Here is a 20,459-nt window from a genome sequence, read left to right as displayed (position 1 = left end):
GGATCCATATGAGGCATAATTAGGTGGGCTGTCATGAGGTTACAATTATGAGTTGTGTTCATTTTTATGTTCATCTGACCAAAATAAAGCATTTTATTAATAATACGAATCATGAGATTTGCTGTTAAGAGCAGTAGGTAAAAGAGAAACAGGATTTAGCACAGGACAGCATCGAAATATAATATGAGATGCAAGTAACACAAGTATTTTGTATTGTGGCAATCTTGACATGGAAAGGTGCATAGTTGTAATGGTCCAAAAAGGATTCTACTGTGTGAGCTATGGCAACAGTGAGTTTGGGTCCTAACCCAATATTCTTAGGAGCCTCAACTAGGTGGACGGCTGCAAGATGTATGATTAGCAGGAAGCCCACCACAATAGCATCAAGTGCAAAGAAGTAAGAAGAAATTGGTTTATTTTTATCACCATTACTGTGAACCAACATGCCTAAAGCAAAACCTTCTTTCCATGAATATACATCATACCATATTTAGAATAATTGAGTAAACCTAAGGTAGGCACAGAGGGCAATGCCCCTTTAGTGATGCAAGGTCATTTTCTGCCTCCTTAGACCACATCAACGGTTTGGGGGTATCTTTTCATATAACATCTTACAACGATTTGACAGTATTAGCATATCTCAGGAGTCACTGCCTGCATCAGCTCACCAGTCCTAAAAGAGTGCATACCTGAGCAGCAGTGATTTGCCTTATTTGTACGTATTTATAGCTTCAATTTGAACTGCAGACAGGTGTCACTCCACTGCGAAGATGTCGTGATCTAAATGTCAAACATGGGGTACGCAAAATTGAAATTACACTTTAGGGACTTGATGCCTCTTCTTACCTAAATCAGTGAGTAGATACAGGTAGTCATCTTTGAATAGGTCCAGTGAGCTAGAAGCAGCTAACAAATCATCAACATATTGAAATAGTCTAAATCATTCTGAGTAGACAAGGGTGCCAAGATCTTTTTTGAGATCGAGTGAGAAGACAGAATGTAATGCAATATACTTTTGCGGTAACCCAGACCATGTAATTTGGCTCCACAAAAATGTGAAGGTGAAAATGTACTGATTTTCAGGATGTATTGGGATGGAGAAGAAAAAGGGGCTCAAGTCTACTTAGTAGTGAATCATGAAGGCCTTCTCTGGTATACAAAACAGAATAGCAGGATTGAGCACAACACAAAAGCTTGGTAGTACAACATCTTTCTTAGCATTTGAATTCTGCACAAATGTACAAGTTCTTTACAAGACTTTTTGATCAGCCCAGTCTTCAATATATATGCAAAGATTTTCTATATGATGGTACACCGGATGGGCGGAAGTCTGTTTGTTGGCGATATTTCTACTTTAGATATTCCTAATCCATCACATTTGAACACCCTCGTTCACAACCAGGTGCATAATTAAATGTATGGCAGTCTTGTGCCACAGCTCATCCCACTGAGCAAATGTGGTAGAAGGGTAGGAGTAGGTCTAATAGTGCTTGCTGCCTTTTCTCCTGGAGGGAGATAGGAACGTTTTTTCATATCTGTACACTGGCTGCTCATATTTGGAGACCACCTGGTTGCAGCGTTTGTGGAGCACAGAGATGTTTTAACATGGCTACAGTGCATCTCTTTGAACATTCAGTTGGAATGGTCTCTGCTAAGGGTTCTATGCACTCATTTTCCTCCCTCTGCACACCCTACCAGAGACTCTTCTTCTAAACCATGGATTCCACTGACACTTCTAAATCCTGTTATCTTTGGGCTTCCCTGCACCTCCTTAAACCGGTTAATCACTTCATCATTTAAACAGATGACAATTTCAGTTTTCAGTGCCTCATATTTAGACAGACGGTAAACACAATTAGACTTCATACATTTCGAAGTTCATTATAGCTGCTTTTCCTACTTTGAGTTGAACACAGAGCTATCCTCTACTTAGGTACCCAGGAAAAAACTTTGTGTTGACTATGATGCCTGGGATTGTGGTAGTGAGTCCAGTCCTTTTCCCTCTTTCGCGTTGGTCATGCACAGTCACTTCCTGCCAACACTATACGAAGTATGTCAAATAACCTCTTTGCTCTATCCAGTTGAATTCTTAAAATGTTTATTAGCAACACAAAAAAGACATTTGAGAATCATGGATTTGTTTGAAAAGGACGTCCCCTAGCAATCCATATACAAGTGAGCTCTACTAGACAAATCAAAGACCGAATTATATAGTATTTTACAAACCAGTGATCGACGGGAATAGCACGGTTTCAGGGAAAAAATTGAGTACATTTGTGCTGACACTGAGATCAAGGAAGACAACCGTCAGTTATAACAACTGAAGGTTATACTACGTTCTCGCTGCCCAAGCTAATCGACACTTTCTCATCTCGAGCCAAGGTGTGAAAGAGAATCTCTAAACATCAGTTCAAATAAGAGCACGTCATTTAGGCACATTGAGCATGAGCAAGAAAACATGGCTAAGGCAGTTACATTTGCAGTCAGACAATGTTTTTTGCTGACACTGCTGAAACCTGCTTCCCTCCTCCATATATACTCCTATTCCTTCATCTTGAGTAGCCTTTCTCTGCATGGACTACTCAAAGTTCTAATTCAAATTTATCTTTATTCGATCACATAACATGGATCATAAAAGGTACGTGTAAGAATAGAGTGCACAGTACACAGTCGAATTTGATAAAAAAAACTAAGAAAAACACTAAGAATAGTGCATATAATGGCAACAGGTGCAAAAAGAAAGTATACAGCCGCGGTCGGCAGTAGGAGTTCCTGCAGGGCCGTGACGTGGGGAGGGGGAGGGACAGGGTGGGGGGTAGTAATGTATGGATTACGGAGTTTAACAGGTAAGTAAACATATAAATAAATAAAACAAATTTTGTTGCGCGCACTGCATCTCATTTGGTGATGCAGTGCACGCAACGAAATTCGTTTTATTTATTTATATGTTTACTTACCTGTTAAACTCCGTAATATGAGTGTTTATGATTCTATGTGTGGTTAGTTGATGTTTAGGTGAAGTGTATCTTGTCTTTGTGTGAAAACGTATCTTAAGGGGGAGGGGGTTGTTGTTTATCTTTTTTTGACGGATAGAACACAAAAAATGACCTTGGACAAATTGTGCTCTAACCCTTTTTCTTTAACGTGTGGGGTGCCGCAGGGGTCATCCCTCAGACCCACTCTTTTTTAATGTGTATATTTCCTCCTTGGCCCTGTTGATTAGATAATTTGGCTATCATCTTACTTCATATGCGGATGACATGCAAATTATGGTGTCTCTGCCATCAGGACACAAATTAGAGGAGGGCAAGAGGTCTCATGACTGTATTAAATCAGTCAAGATGTGGATGACACAGAACTGTTTGAAACTAAGCTTGTGCAAAACTGAGGTAATCATTTTTGGAAACAATGCCACCTTTAGGGCCCCAGGATGGAGGACAGCAGAGCTGGCCCACTTCCAATTCCCACTAATAAAGCAAAAAATCTGGGAGTATTAGTGGATGAAAAGCCTTATTTTGGGGCTCATGTAAACGCCGTTACATCAGCCACCTTTCAGTCCCTCAGAATGATTAAAAAAAAGAATGCCTTTTCTGCCGGAGGACAGACAATGTACAGTATTAAAATCTCTTATTCTATCAAGGCTGGACTGTTGTAACAACCTTTACTTAAACATTCAAAAGCAACACTTAAACAAACTCCAACTTTTGCAAAATGCGGTTGCAAGGCTGCTGATCAGTTAGCATAGAAATAAAAAGACTGCATTGGCTGCCAGTCAGACAACGGGTGCATTTTAAATCGTTGTGCACCACCTTAAAAGACCTCCACGGACTGGGAGCAGACTATATTAAACATCGATTTAAATGGTATATTCCTAATAAAAGCCTTCACTCTCTAGGAGCAAAAATGGTGTCAGTATCCCTAATTAAGAAAGTCAACTGGGGAGGGAGAAGCTTTGTTACCTGTACTGTAAGGGCCTGGAACGAATTCCCCTTTCACATAACAGCCACCTCTGATTTAATGTTGTTCGGAAAGGCACTGAAACATGGCTCTTTTCCTTGTAGGCGTCATATCATCCAGTGATTTGATAGTAGCAGTTAGCGCCAGGACACCTTAGGGTAGAGGTCTTCAAACCTTTTGATGCCGAGACCCCCTTGTAAAACCTTTTAAGGTGTAAGGACCCCCTTCCGACAAAAGTTTCTAGAAACTGGTTCTCCTCATCATCAACAACTATCAACAACCATAAATGCGCCTGTTAGACCTCATCACATCCATCCATCCAACATTCATTCACCCACACTTTCACACATCCATCCATCCATCCATCCTTCATCCATCAACCCTTTCATCCTTCCATCCATACATCCATCCTTCATCAATCCACCCTTTCATCCTTCCATCCATACATCCATCCTTTACCCATCCACCCTTCCATCCATCCATCCACCCATCATTCATCCACCCAAATTTTCACACATCCATCCATCATTCATCCATGCAACCTTTTATCCATCCATACATCCATCCTTCATTCATCCACCCTTCCATCCTTCCATCCATACTTCCATCCTTCATCTACCCATCCTTTCATCCATCCATCCATCCACCCATCATTCATCCCCCCACCCTTTTACACATCCATCCATGCATCATTCAACCATGCAACCTTTTATTCATCCATACATCAATCCTTTATCCGTCCACCCTTTCATCCTTCCATCCATACATCCATCCTTCATCCATATATCCATCCTTCATCCATTCACCCTTTCATCCATCCATTCACCCATCATTCATCCACCCACAATTTCACACATCCATCCATCCATCCATCCATCCATCATTCATCCATATAACATTTTATCCATCCATACATCCATCCTTCATCCATCTACCCTTTCATCCTTCCATCCATACATCCATCCTTCATCCATCCACCCTTTCATCCATCCATCCATCCATCCATCCTCCATCCATCCACCCTTTCATCCATCCATTCACCCATCATTCATCCACCCACCTTTTCACACATTAATCCATCCATCATTCATCCATGAAACCTTTAATCCATCCATACATCCATCCTTCATCCATCTACCCTTTCATCCTTCCATCCACACATACATCCTTCATCTATCCACCCTTTCATCCACCCTTCATCCATCCACCCTGTCATCCACCCATTCACTCATCATTCATGCACCCACCTTTTCACACATCCATCCATCTATTCTTCATCCATTCAACCTTTTATCCATCCATACATCTATCCTTCATCCATCTACCCTTTAATCCATCCATCCATACATCCATCCTTCATCAATCCACCCTTTCATCCATCCATCCTTCATTCATCCACCCTTTCATTCATCCATCCACCCATCATTCATCCACCCACCTTTTCTGTGCCTCTCTCATGGGGGGTGTCAGTATTTCTCTGCGTCTTCTTCCTTCTTCTTCCTCTCTCATGGGAGGGCATCTCTGTGCCTTCCTGCAGGGGGCAGCGGGGGCAGACAGGCTATAACAACATCTCACAGTGAAGAACAGACTCTCAGGCACATTTCTCCTGCACAGGCGCCAGGTATGAGGGCTTGTGGGACTTGTACCAATGATTTATGGGACGTGTCGGAGGGAGGGGGGGGAGAGGACCTTTCACATGCTTTACTGGTGGAACCCACAGCTCCAGGCACGCAACATCCATTGAACTCAAAGGGCTACAGCCTCATCCACCATCCTGCCCCCCCCGGCCCCCCCTTGTGTATGTGAGCCCGGCTGAAACAGCTTCACGGACACACACAAAGCCACACCTGAGTACTTCACAGGCCTTTAAAAGACCTTTTACTTATTAATGAGGCTTTGATGTTTTTCACCCCTAGTGTGAATTAGGCCTCCGCTGTGAGCGCCCTCAATCAGCTCGACGCCACAGCCCTCTTCACATCCAGGGGGCTACTCCTTCCCCAACATCAAATGCTAGCCGGCCTGTTGCTCTCTCACCTACTCCTCCCTGGGGTCAAGATACTTCCCAGACCCTGTCACATCCAAACCCAGACATGCAATACACAAACAGGCAGAGGCACATGGGATGGTTTAAGTCAAGAAAACAGCCACTTCTAAAAGTGTGGTTTCTAAACACACAATTCAAAAACCTTCTCCACAAAAAGATGTGTTATTAAATTCTGAGTTGAGCCACACTAAAGTCTTTCTCTCCAGCTTATGCCTATGGGAAGATATGCTGGAAACATGGGACACATGCAAAAATAACAGTTGATGGGCAGAATGCAGAACAATGTCATACATTCACCCCAGTACATAGATCTGGGCCTAAATCCAGCCTTTTTCTTTGCTCACCATGCCATTCCAGTTTGAACCCAGCCATATGCAAATCAGTCTTGACCCTGTGCCTCATGGGAACAGTCCAGCCCGAACTGCCATACCAGGTACTCCCTGGACTGGAAGCAAGCATCCTAGGTCCGGTTCCGGGGTTCCACCCATCTTCAGCCGGGATAGCTTGATTCCAGTGGCAGGGAAGGCACGGGACCCACTGCACCGTACATGCAATGCAGTGGCTAGCCTGAGATCTCTTCTTAGGGCTACTTGTGTGGGTGCCTCAATTAGTACTGCAGGCCAACTAGTAGCATTTGCATTACCAGCCCTGGTACACGTAGTGCACTTTACTAGGGACTTTACTAGTAAGGCAAACCCCCTGGTAGATTGGCACGATCAGCCAGGCTTATATCCAAGGCAATGTGTAATGTATTTGCAACCACACTCCCAGTAACACAGTGATAACACCACAAATGGACACCACACTGGTTTCATAAAAATAGTGGTATCTTATAAAAAGTAATAGGATGAGGCCAAACGATAGATATCCAACATATGCGCATTCGTAAGATTTCACTTTGCCGGTTATTATGCCAGCAATCTCTTGTAGGTTCTTGCGGTATTAATGAGCAGTTCACGATATCTAATGCAGTCCTAATGCAATGCTATGCAGTAAGTAATGCAGTTCATAATGTAGTAATAAGACAGTCCTCAATGCAAGTACTAATGCAGTTCGTAACGCAGGAATAATGCAGTATGTAATGCAAGAATCAGACAATCCTTAATGCAAAAATCAGGCAGTTCGTAATGCAAGAAAAATGCGGTTTGTAATGCAAGAATCAGACAGTTTGTAATGCAAGAATAATGCGGTTTGTAATGCAAGAATAATGCGGTTTGTAATGCAAGAATCAGGCAGTTCATAATGTAAGAATAATGCGGTTCGTAATGCAACAATCAGACAGTTCGTAATGGAAAAATAATGCGGTTCGTAATGCAAGAATCAGGCAGTTCGTACTGAAAGAATAATGCTATAATCCAATCTGCAAGGTCAACTCAGGCACCACTAGGCCCCAACAGCAGAGACAGCAGTCGTAATCTTAAAGGGGCCGCCCCGGTACTGTTGGGCAGGTAACTTGTGACTCCAGACCGGAGTCCAAGCCTTACCTGGGGTGGTGCCTTGCCTCGTTCCCTCTCTCCGCTCATCGGACATTCTGCTGGGTGATCCCGATCATGTTTCAGCTCTGTTGCCAGGCGACGCTGTAGCCGGACGGGTTACGGCGCTGACTTCTCCTTTGTCGACGATCTAGAGGAAATTCCTTTTGCAAACAATGATCATGATCCCTTTCACCCCGAGCGTTCTTAGTTTCAAGAAATCCTCTAGCATGTTGCATGTTGTGGCTCGGGCTGGCGATCTTCACTCACAGCCTCAGTTACGATGACGGCTACAAACAGCAATGCAGCAGCTTGGACGATGTTTCACACTGCGGGGGCAATGCGGTCACGGGCACCTTGTTAACAGCACCACCGACCACACAGTAGTCTCAGGCATGCAAAAAGCACACGCACACAGTGTAGCTGAGACACACTTAGAAACTTTTATGTTCCTGAGTTTCCACAACAGGGGACCAGCTCTCCTCGGGCCCTTAGACACAAGTTACTTCAGGACACAACACACAGCAAAGTCCTCTCAAGCAGGGGAACACAGCACACAGCAAAGTCCCTTGTCCTCTACTTAGTCAAATCAGCAAAATGCAGGCAAGCCCCAGAACACACAGCAAGAGCAATTGTTCTTTTCAGTCTCTTCAGTTGTTCTTCTTTGGCAGAGGTTCCTCTTGATCACAAAGTAGTTTCAACCCTTTTTCAGTATGGATTTCAGTCTTGAGTTGAGGGGTTTCAGCTTTTACATATATACCCCTAAATGCCCTTGAAGTCTATGGGGCTCATTAGCATGGCGGGCAGACTTTGTTTGCCCGCCATAGCTCCAGGAAATGTGACTGCCCGCATTGCATGCGGTGGTCCCCCAGCTACAATTAGGATGCGCCCGCCACACTGGAGGGCGCATCTTGCATTTTTAACATTGCGGCGGGCAGCAGCCCCGCCTGCCGCAATGCCAAAAATGCAAGGGATGTATGACGGTACGACGCAGGCTATTACCACACGTACCGTTACAACGCGTGTTTTACAACGCAAGTCGTTACTAAGACTTGCGCTGTAGGGTGCGGACTTAGGAATAGTTTAATTTACTATTCCACCACCAGTCCCCGTGGATAGTAGGGAAGGTGTTGGAATAGTAAATTAACTATTCCTTGTCCTTGAGCGCCCTCAAGCGCAAGTCGTGGTTACGACTTGCGTTGTAAGAGACGCGTCGTAATGGTAGCGCGGGGTAACATCGGCGTCGTAAAGGATGTTCCCCAAATGCAAGGTGTGCATTTCAATGCACAACGCGACAGGCACCATGCGGTGCCTGCCACATTGTATATTGAAATGCAGTAGGGTACCATTGGAACCCCCAGAATCCCTGGGGTTCCACTACGGGGCCCCAATGTTGAAGACCGCATGCCTTTCCAAAAGCAAAACCCTGCATAAATCTTATTAGGAATGGCGGTGTCTACCAGACACCGCTACCATATTAACAGCTTTTCGGCCCAGTCGACTCACCGACCGGGAGGAAAACCGGCGGACGGTCTTTCCGCCCGCCGGGGTCCACCTCACCATAGTAATATGGCAGGGGGGAATTTGCATGTAGGCAGGAGGAAATGTCGGGCCGATCGCCACCACCATGCGGGCGGTGGCGATCCGCCTGACATATTAATGGGCCCCTATGTGTTCAGGGGGCTCTGACCCCGGTCCAAACCAGACCTGGGTGTCTTCCTGCCAGTGCACACACTCTTCCTTTGATAGTCAGGGTCTGTGGCCCAGACGCTCAGCAGGAGGTGGAGCCATCCTTTGGTGGCAGCAACACAGCCCTCTTCACATCCAGGGGGCTAGTCCTCCCCCGCATCAAATGCAGACTGACCTGTTGTTGTCTCACCTACTCCTCCCTGGGGTGAGGACACTTCCCAGACCCTGTCACATCCAAAATCAGACAGGCAATACACAACCAGTCAGAAGCACACAGGATGGTTTAAGACATGAAACTAGCCACTCCTAAAAGTGTGGTACCTAAACACAATTCAAAAACCAACCATCTTCCCAAAAAATTTGTTATTAAATTCTGAGTTCAGGCACATTAAACTCTGTCTCTATATCTTCTGCCTATGGAAAGATATACTGGAAACATGGGACACAGCATTCCCCATTCTGTCACATGAAATTATTTCACTGTCAGGACATGGTACACACATCAGTACATGTCCTACCTTTCACATACACCGCACCCTGCCCAGGGGGTACCTTGGGCCTACTATAGGGTGTGTGATGTGCTAAAAAGGTAAGGTAAGACATGGCAAGTGGGTGCACTTGCCAAGATAACAAGGCAGTTAACAAACTGTGTGCAGGCACTGCAGTGGAAGGCCTGAGATCTCTTCCTAGGGCAACTTGTGTGGGTGGCACACAAGTAGTACCAGCCCGGGCACACATAGTGCACTTTACTATGAACTTTACTAGTAAGGCAAACATACTAATTATTGACAACCAATTACCATAACACTTTATACAGGTAGCACTTGCACTTTGACACTGATCAGCAGGGCCAAAGTACCCAAACATCTAAGCCAACAAAACGAAATCCATCACAGCATCAAAAATAAAGGAGGTAGATGCAAAAAGTCAGGGGTAATCACGCCAAGAAATACCAGGTCTAACAGTTCAGTTAAGATAATTCTACATATTATGTAGGATAAGATAGTGTAGGTTAGTTTAGATTAGTTAGTTAGTGTAGAGTAGGTAGTTTTAGTAAGAAAAACTTTTCTATTGACATTAAATGTCATTGTTTACTACATACATGCCTTCATCATGATTTACTATGTGGGAGTTAGCATGTGTGTTCAGGTAATGTTATGTACATGCATTTACATTTGCTGGCAGTTTTTGGCAACGTGGGTGAGTAGGTGTCTTGCCCATGGGAGGAAATCTGTCAGGTTGGTCACGGATTTACATTATCTATCTACAGACATTGTTGAGCACTGCACATGCAATCATAATGGAAATGGTACACAGTGCAACACATGCATTCACATACAAGTTCTATGAGTGGGTACACAATGTGACCTGCTTTGGAAGGATGTTGTGTTCAAAACATTTGCCCAAACTGTATATTTTTGGACTCGCACACTGATGGCTGCCCCATACCCCACGCAATTGCAGTGTTTACTTGTCCCCCAATGTTGTTTGCTTGCTAGTATCCATGGGTAGACCCAGGACTTGTGCATGGGTCACCATTCACCATTAACATTAAATGCTTGACACCAGTTGAACTTCATGCTTGCAACTTTGAGTGACCTCTTGCTAGTCAACACACACATAAAGCTCACTAAATATGCTGCACTGTCGCTGCCAAAACAACAAGTGATGGACTGAATGTGGATCAATGTCACACACTCCCCCAGTCAAAAGATCTGGGCCCAAATCCATCGTTTTTTTGCACTCCACACCACCCTGGGTTAGACAATGGCGATATGCAAATCAGCTCTGACCTGTTGCCCCATGGGAACAGTCCAGTCCGAACTACAAAAGCCATGTCCTTCCCAGAACGGAATCAAGCATCCGAGGACCGGACCGGTTTCGAGGTAACACCTCTCTTCAGCCCGGAAGAGAGGTGTTACCTCGAACCCGGTCCGGTCCTCGGATGCTTGATTCCGTTCTGGGAAGGACATGGCTTTTGTAGTTCGGACTGGACTGTTCCCATGGGGCAACAGGGTCAGAGCTGATTTGCATATCGCCATTGTCTAACCCAGGGTGGTGTGGAGTGCAAAAAAACGATGGATTTGGGCCCAGATCTTTTGACTGAGGGAGTGTGTGACATTGATCCACATTCAGTCCATCACTTGTTGTTTTTGCAATTGCCGCCCTAAGTGCGCTGGGGATGCCCAGACGTGGGTCCCAGGCACTCCACACCACTTGGAGTCAAGCTAGCCGGGCTGAAGAGAGGTGTTACCTCGAAACCGGTCCGGTCCTCGGATGCTTGATTCCGTTCTGGGAAGGACATGGCTTTTGTAGTTCGGACTGGACTGTTCCCATGGGGCAACAGGGTCAGAGCTGATTTGCATATCGCCATTGTCTAACCCAGGGTGGTGTGGAGTGCAAAAAAACGATGGATTTGGGCCCAGATCTTTTGACTGAGGGAGTGTGTGACATTGATCCACATTCAGTCCATCACTTGTTGTTTTTGCACTGTCGCTGCCAAGCAATGTCCCTGACTCCAAAAAACATGTCCCTTTGGCAATGAGTTGGTGCATTTGCTTCACAGAATGGTTACTGGTCAGCTTGGTCCTGACTCCAACAGTCAGACAACACACCAGCAGTACTTAGAGCATGTATTGGCATATGCAAATGATGATGTGGCTCACAGGTACATTTCTTTAAACAACCCCAAAAATTGTTTTGAGCCAGTGGATGTCCAGACAGAGTCCATGGGGTAATATGTAATCGGACAAGGGGAGGAGAAGAGTGCTTCAGTGAGGAGGATTACCACAATGGCATTAGGAAGGATAGGCCACATTAACAGTCCACAAATGGTCAAGTTGAACATGGAGAAATCTAAACAAGGACAGTGGCAGATGATTTCCCCCGGCATGATCATAAGCCCAGTGCAAAGGAGAAATTGGGTATGTGGCACAGAGGAATGCTACCAGGCACTTTTTTGTTGGAAAGAGGTACAGCCCACATCTTCCTCCTCTGGTGTGTGCAGTGTCTCCATTGAGTGGGATGTTGTAGGTGTGGCAGCCGAGGGAGGCACACACACATCAGGGGCGGAAGATGTGGATCCCCTACCTGTAGCAGCATTCTCTGTGCTAATACATGAGGCAGCACAGCAGCAAGCATGATCTGCTAGGTTTGCAACACATCAGCAATGTCATGATGGTAGGCAGCCATGGCAGCAAAATTGGAGTACTGATTCTGCTCCATAGACTCCAAGTTGGTTTTCATTGCCTACAATTGGTTTGCCATCTCACTGGTGTCACTTTGGCAGGGCATTTGTTCTTGCCGCTGCCTCATGACACCAGCAATGTCAGCCAGGGACTGTTGGAGGCTATGGAGTGTAGAGTATGTGCCTCTCATCATGGTACTGTTGTCCTTAAAGGGACCAAGGCACCCATGGACTCTCTCTAGTGTGGCTGCGAGTGTCTCCACCTGCTCTGCCAACTCCCGCTGAACTCCCACTGCAGTACATTGGAAGCTAATCTGTGGGTCTTCTGAGTCCAGGGTTTGGGTGGGGTGGCAGGTGGTGCCTGTTAGATGGAAGGCGGGATGTGGAGACCCCACAATGCATTGATCCTCCACATGTTCAGAGATGCTGTCCAGATGGTATCCAGGAGTTCATGGAGGGCGTCTTGGTTGATGGTTTAAATGTTGTCGTCCCCATCATCGCTAAAGTACGGGACAGCGTGCTGGCCTGGAAGTGAGGGTTAATCCTCAGCTATGAGATGGAGAAATGCTATTGCTGGTCTCTCTTAAATGTTGACATGAGTATTCCAGTTAACAATCAAAGTGCTATACATTTCACTTTCCGTTGCTTATTGATGCATAGCACACCTGTCACGCCAGGGTTTGATTGCAAATTGCACCGCATTTCCCTTTCTGATGACTGGATCACAGCAGTATTCTCACTACAATTGTGCGCCTTCTCTGAGTATATAGACCCTGTCAAACTAGTCCAAATATGATCACTGAGGTTCAATCCACGTCATCATGACCAGAGTTGGTTATCTGCAGGGGGTAATAAAAAAAATATCATAAGGGAAGAATCACACATCCTGTTAATACAAGCGCAGACAGGATTTCGCCAAGGAAACAATCCATCTGTAACCTGAGATTTTTTCCCCACAGCTAAACATCTCTTCTTTACTGACCTAAAGATGTCATTGCAGAACAAATCCTTCCTCTTTACCCCATAGGAGCGAAATCGTCTCCAACATAAGTTATTTCATTTGACCTATATGTGTTTTATATCCATCGCAAGTACACAGACTCACAACCATATGCGCACCATAATATTCACAAATCGCTACTGTGCACGCACTGCATGTCCTACCAATATCGAGGCAATGTTGGCATTACTTATTTACTACTGTTCGCAGGACTACATACATGTAGTTACTTACTCTATAGACATACACCCTAAAAAAAAAACAAAGGCCATATAGTTATTTCTTTACCGCTCAGTCACTTTAAAGAGCACCAGTAACTCCTTTGCATATGATGATCAACCCATTATGCCCCCTCTACGAAAAATAAGAATGAAGAATATTGCACGTTTTTAACATATTGAACACTACGCATCATTAGGCCACATGCACTGGCACATAATGCCTACAAGAGGTTCTTGCTTACCTATTAAGGTTTAATACCATCACTGTATTATTGCAAGCTCTCATGTCCTGTGCAACTCTTCCCCTGCCTTTTTTTAGGCATCACATGGTACATTATGATCCACCAAATCATCAGATGGGATGTACTAACCGTACCCTAGTATTTAAACACATGCTCCTTTCCTACGTAGTTATCCAGGAAACTCAAAGGCGCGTGCACCATCAACCAAATCGTTATTATAAGTACTAATGGGAAGTGATTAACATGCACTCCCACATATTAAATCCCCGAATATTGTGAACAATACCATTTCTCAAACCATAATGCGGATAACCACTTTCTCATCATGTTTTTAACCTTGGTGTATATCTAGCAATGTTCAGGTCATTTTAAAAAAATGAATAGTATCACACATCCATTGCAATGTATATATGTATATCCATTCTTCTTTCTATTTTGGTCCTTTTTCTCTCCTCTAGTTAAAGATAGTATCACTCCCTTACAAAGATGAGCCTACGGGCTCAGCAATGAAGAAGGGTGAGTAAATTTACTTATGCTATAAGCTACCACGAAAGCAGCTAACTACATTCTGGTCCTGAAGAAGGCCCATAGAATCCTGAGGGCGACCAAGGGCCGAAACATGTCGACCTACTAAGATCATCCACTGGGTTCAGTGGAACATTAACACTTCCACTACCGCACCATCACCTCACCTTTTTTAATCTTGCCCATCCATGATAAAGTTTTCATTGAGGACAGGAGGCATTTTTAACCTCACGTTTCACAAAACGTCCTTGCTCTTACCAAACCAGACGGTCTACCTCCAGGTGGAGGATAACGAAATCACTTGGAGAACCGAGCACTAAAGTGAGAAAAAAGACCCAATGAAGATACTATTCACTTAACAACAGAGCGGTGAATCAAGATATAGGGCACATATGTTTAATTTCAATGAGGGTATTCACCATACGAGAACCCTATACCCTTGTATTAACAGGGCATGTAATTCATTTCCTTATGATCTATTTTTGGTTAGACTCAGTGGAAGCCAAATGAATCTCTGCTTCTCCTTTCCTCCTTTGATCAATCAACTATCTGCAAGGTCTCACACGTCATTTTGATTCCACCCATGCACTTATATGTGTACATGTCTCCTCTGGCCATTCCCAGTTTGGTCCTGGCAACAGACTTACTGCCAAACACTGATAGCAACCTCATCATACATTGACTCTCATGTGCCTACAACACCTACATTATGCATGACCATATCCAATGAAATGACATAGCAGGCTGCTATAAAGTGATATGTGTCAGGCAGCACCCGATATGGCAGGAGTGCTGGGAATGCTGGGAATTGTGACATATGCCTTCTGAGGGGCATACTCATATAGAAATGATGCAACACAGCACTGCGACCAATTTAGCACCACAGCATTTCAAAAACACAGGGATACATCGTATTTGCAAGAATACAGCACACCCCTCTGCTTTCCCTGGTGCTGGTGCTTAAAAAAGCCGCAGAGCGTCAATGAAGACACCCTTCCACCATGATGCAAGGGGGCCTGTCGGCTGGATTTTAATTTACATACATTATCAATAAAAGAAGATTTTGGACAATTAAATTGGATATTGACTTCTTTTCTGGTGCACCTTCATTTTGTTGAAAACAGCACAGCATATTTGTTTACGTCATTCGCTGCACCATTTCGCTTTAAAAATGCCTCATGGTCCTCTGGCGTCAAAAACGCACAAAGGCAGTGAGGGAAAACAATTATAACCACACTTGCTTTTATATCACTCCTAATTAGGTTGTACTACAGTCTGGCTCGTGCCCTCCTTTGTAAGTCCACTGCCCCGGAACTTAAGTTAAGAATATACACAAAAAATGCACAAAGAGGCACGAAAAGATGGCATGCAATATGCACAACAACAAGATACAGATTAATGTGAGAAACTTGACTTCTTGAAAAAATCTTCTTTTATTCTTCGTTCATGCAGCCAAAGCGTTTCACCCAAGCAGGCTTCATCAGGGCTAATTGTGGAGAATCAAAAAGCCAAGTTCTGGCAAGTTGATTGAGCGTAATCAACACTTTCTCCTTCTCAAAAGGTCCTTCTTGGTCTTGTATAATCTCTCAGGTGGTCAGTCATATCGGATCCCATGTGCGCGTATCCCAAAATTCCTAACACGTAAGAAGGAGAAAAGAGAACTCGAACATCAGCGAGTTCAGCATTCAGTGTAGGTTTCACTCCGAGCGGCCATCCGGGATGTGATAATCTCTTGTTGTGCATATTCCATGCCATCTTTTCGTGCTTCTTTGTGCAATTTTTGTGTATGGTCCTGTGGCGTGCATCATTTGCTTTTATACCCACACCCAGTCAGATTTAGTAGATAAGAGAAGTTCAGCTGGTCCCTAACATGGCAGCGGACACCTGTGTACTCCGAGACTACATGCCAGGAGAGCTGTGCACAATGTATCTTAATCTTGGCTACTAGGGACGTGGCTCTTGAAATGTTCCTATGTGTAGTTACTTCTGAATGCCCACATATACCCACCCTTCAGGTGTGTTGTTTCTCCTCTGAGAAACCAATTCTATGCTTTGGATTTGCAGGCTAGGTTAATGTGCATGGGACCTGGTGAGACAGAGGGGCATATTTCATATACGTGGTGCAGTGCAGCATCACAAACCATCTTGCCGCACTAAGCTGTCCTGTAGTGTAGTTCCTATATTCCCAATAGGCTCTGCGCATTGGAATAACATATCCTATAGATTTGACGTAGGACTTATGTCTACTAGATCTCTATTGTATATATTAAACTTAATTGTGAGTGCCAGCTAGCTCAGAGGTCACTAGAAACTTTCTCGAATTCACAAGAAGGGATTCGTTTCTGACAACCGCATAAACATGACAACTTTGTTTCCCCAAGAATAAAACTGATCTTCAGAGTCGTGAAAACAATAGATAGATATTTTACCCAGTCAATCATGCATGCTTCGTTTCATCAGAGGTGCAGAAAAATAGAGAGACAGGCATTTTCAATAAAAGGATTTATCTCATGCAAGCAAAGTGAACTGCTACAATCGTAATACTGGATGCAAAGAATAATGCGTACAGTAAGAAGAGTATTATAAATAATACTGTAAAAGCATTGTATGGTTCCCAGACCATAGATAAATACATACATAAATAACAAAGGCTAAAAAGTACTCTACAGGTGCGTCTAAGATATGCCTGCCCCAAATGTACCTGACCTAAGTCTAGTACGAGGGAAGAAGTAAGTGAGGTGTAGCATAGGTTTAGTTTGCCAAGAATCTAACCAATATTTCTCTTAGGGTCTAATCAGCTTTGTACCTTGGTTTTAGAATGAAGGAGGTCTGGTATCTCTGTCTCGGCACTAGATTTCCCAACACCCCGCGAGGGGAGCTTGGAGACACTGGAGCTGGATTCTCAGCGAGAGAAAGGACAGCTTCTCTGTCAGTGCGTCAGCTGGAGGGTCGGCTTCCTTCGGCACTTGCTGTAGCGAGCTGCGTCGGGCAAGTAGATAGTCGAGCTGCTCCGAACCACTGTGTGTTTGCTAGGGCAAATGTAGGCATATTTATACCTTGAAGGTGCCTTGTTTAATGTAAAGTTGGACATAATAACATCACCAAAGAACCACAAGGGAATGGTAGTTCTTTGAAAACGCCATGATTTCTTGGACAAATCAATATTCAATTAAGTGGATGTCCCTGACTGTTGAAGCAGAGTTTTCCAAGAAATCGTTGTGGCTTTTTGGAACTAGTGGAAGTAGCCATGCCTGTATTTGGACTAGATGGGTTATGTCTAAATATGGGCATGATTTCTATGTCTAAATAAGGGGAATTTGAATTACACCTATATAAGGACATGAATCGGTAAATTATGCTTGATTCTAAAATGCTTCACAACAGTCCGATTAGGAAAGTGCAGGGTTGCGCTGGGGTTACAATAATACAACACATCCATGTTCTTTTCTTTATGCTGGTGGACAATTGGCTGGGTAGCAACAATGTGGGTACCTTTGCACCATAATGCAAGGGCATCTGCTTTAGCAGAAGTCTGCAGTTTGTGCACCAGCAGAGAGGAATGGAATGTGCCATAACTTGTAGCAAACAAATGACGGACAGAATGCTGACAATACAAACATTCTTCCCCAGTCAAAAGATCTGGGTCAAATCCATCGTTCTTTTGCCCACTTCGCCACCTCAGTTTGGACCAAGCCATATGCAAATCAGTCTTGACCCTGTGCCCCATGGGAACAGTCCGGACCGAACTGCAAGGCCAGGCCCTCCCTGGACCAGAAACAAGCATCCTGGGACCGGTTTCAGGGTATGTCACCCTTCTTCAGGCAGGCTAGCTTGAATCCAGTGGCACAGTGAGCAAGGGAGCAACGTCTGGGCATACCCATTGATGGAGCAAGGATTTGCACGTAACGCGACTTGCTTGTACTCAAGCCTCTCAGCATAACGGTAACAATGTTCGTATTACTAACACTGCATTACATTCCATACGAGGGAAGCTTGCATATGTGCTTTTACTAACCGTAATCCGCTTGCAACTAAAATGGCTGCTGCTACGTGGGATTTTCTACTGCGCATGCGTCTCTCATACTCACGTGACATGACATACTCTTTTCTTTGGAGGGAAACTTTCGCTTCTGCGCACTAGAACTAAGATGGCTGCTCAGTGTTACAACATTCATGAAGCTTGCACTGCTGCGTTTGCTAAGCTGTTCGTTCTGCTTAACCTTAACGCAATAGTTAAAAATAAAATAATGGGACTAGAGTAGAAATAAGTGGTATACAGTCCATCATTTTATTCTGTGTTTTCAAACTGTTTCTTTTCTATTTTTTCAGGAGTATTATTTTGGGCCTGACGCTTGACGCTGAACTCCATATTGAAATCTTTGATTCTGCGCACTAGAGTCTGAAATTCATCAAGCCATGACATTGAATGATTGCCAAAGAACAGTCTCATCCAAGATGTCCCTGGGAAGCCAAACTTTTACCCCTGTCGAAGGAAGCTCATTCATACAATGTTAATACAATGTATTTACTAAGAGATCATTAATTGTCGGGTGGAATAAAACATACGTGAGAAAATGAAAATGATAGGCGGGAACGTTATTAGAATATTCAAGGGAAAAGTGTCATTTTGGTATGGTGTGATGACCTCTCCTCAATTTTCTGTCCAATCAAAATTGGGAATCCATACATTTGCAACATTGGGGGGGTGGTACACTGACCTGGAAAATAGTATAACTAGCATAGGTTTAGCCAGAGAAATTGTCCGACTTGTCTGAATAGCTGACCTGTCACTGACCCAAAGTACTCAATAGGTGACCAAGAGCAGAGGGCTGCAGAGCACTCTGTCAGAAGAATCAATAACCCAATCGGGGTTCTGGGAAGCTGAAGTACTGGCAAAGCACTGTGTCGGGGAAATCGATAACCCAATCGGGGTTCCGGCTGTTAGTTGCAGAGAGGGAATAGCGCAGGCGTTGCAACTTAACTGCGGGTGCCAGTCTTAACCTTTGGTGGTCCTGTCCTGATCAAATTTGGCTTTACCTGTCCTGATTCTTAATCTGCACCTGAAAGCCTACTGGCGACTGCAACTTTCGGGGTTTCTGTCCTTTAAACTGACCAGCGGCCAGGGTTAGTTCCTCACACCATTCCTAGGTAAATATAAAATTGTGTGGGTTGGTCATTGACCTGTTTCCTTCTCTCACCCTCCCTAAATGTTACATATTTGATAATAGTGCTTGCATATATTATGTTCCTTTTCTTTACCTTTCCTATTTGATGAAGTTTGACATATGTTCCATTTTCTCCCTCCCTTTTGCTAAATGCTTAAACATTTGATCGTATTTTTTGTTCCTTCTCTTTACTCTCCCTATTGCTAAATGATCGAAATCAGTGTAATATATCTTTTGCATAGTTACATTTGGATTCTGATCTTCATAATTGAAAGTCTTTTGGTGTTTAATCTTTGGATCATGACCATTTAAGAAACTTAGGTGAAGAGTTTAAAACTTCCTGAGTTTGTGGTTATTATATTAGTCTAAATGTTATTATTCCTATTATGCTAACACCCTTGATCCCTTAGGACTTTAGGTACCGGTGACGTGGATTGGTAAGTCAAGGTATAGATAGGTCAAAAGTCCTAAATGTTTTAAAATACACTAATAGTAGAGCGAAGGTTACCCTGTGTTTTATTTATGAGTTTTGTAAATTATGGGCCCAGGCGACTATTTTTGGTAAAAGACTAGTCGGGTGACCTGCGCGCTTTATCACCATGTGAAAAGTGTTTCAGCAAACAAATGATGGACGGAATGCTGACAATGCAAACATTCTCTCGCAGTCAAAAGATCTGGGTAAAATCCATTGTTCTTTGCCCACTATGCCACCCCAGTTTGGACCCAGCCATATGCAAATCAGTCTTGACCTTATGCCCCATGGGAACAGTCCAGACCAAACGGTCATGCCAGGTCCTCCCTGGACCGCAAACAAACATCCTGTGACCGGTTTCAGGGTATGTCACCCTTTTTGAGTCAAGTTAGCTTGAATCCAGTGGCACAGTGAGCAAGGGACCCACGTCTGGGCATACCCATCCCAGTTAGGGTGAAAAGTGTTTCAGCAAACAAATGATGGAC

This window comes from Lissotriton helveticus, chromosome 4_1 (assembly GCF_964261635.1).
Source record: "Lissotriton helveticus chromosome 4_1, aLisHel1.1, whole genome shotgun sequence".
Taxonomy (NCBI): domain Eukaryota; kingdom Metazoa; phylum Chordata; class Amphibia; order Caudata; family Salamandridae; genus Lissotriton; species Lissotriton helveticus.
This window is presented reverse-complemented; position numbering follows the sequence as displayed.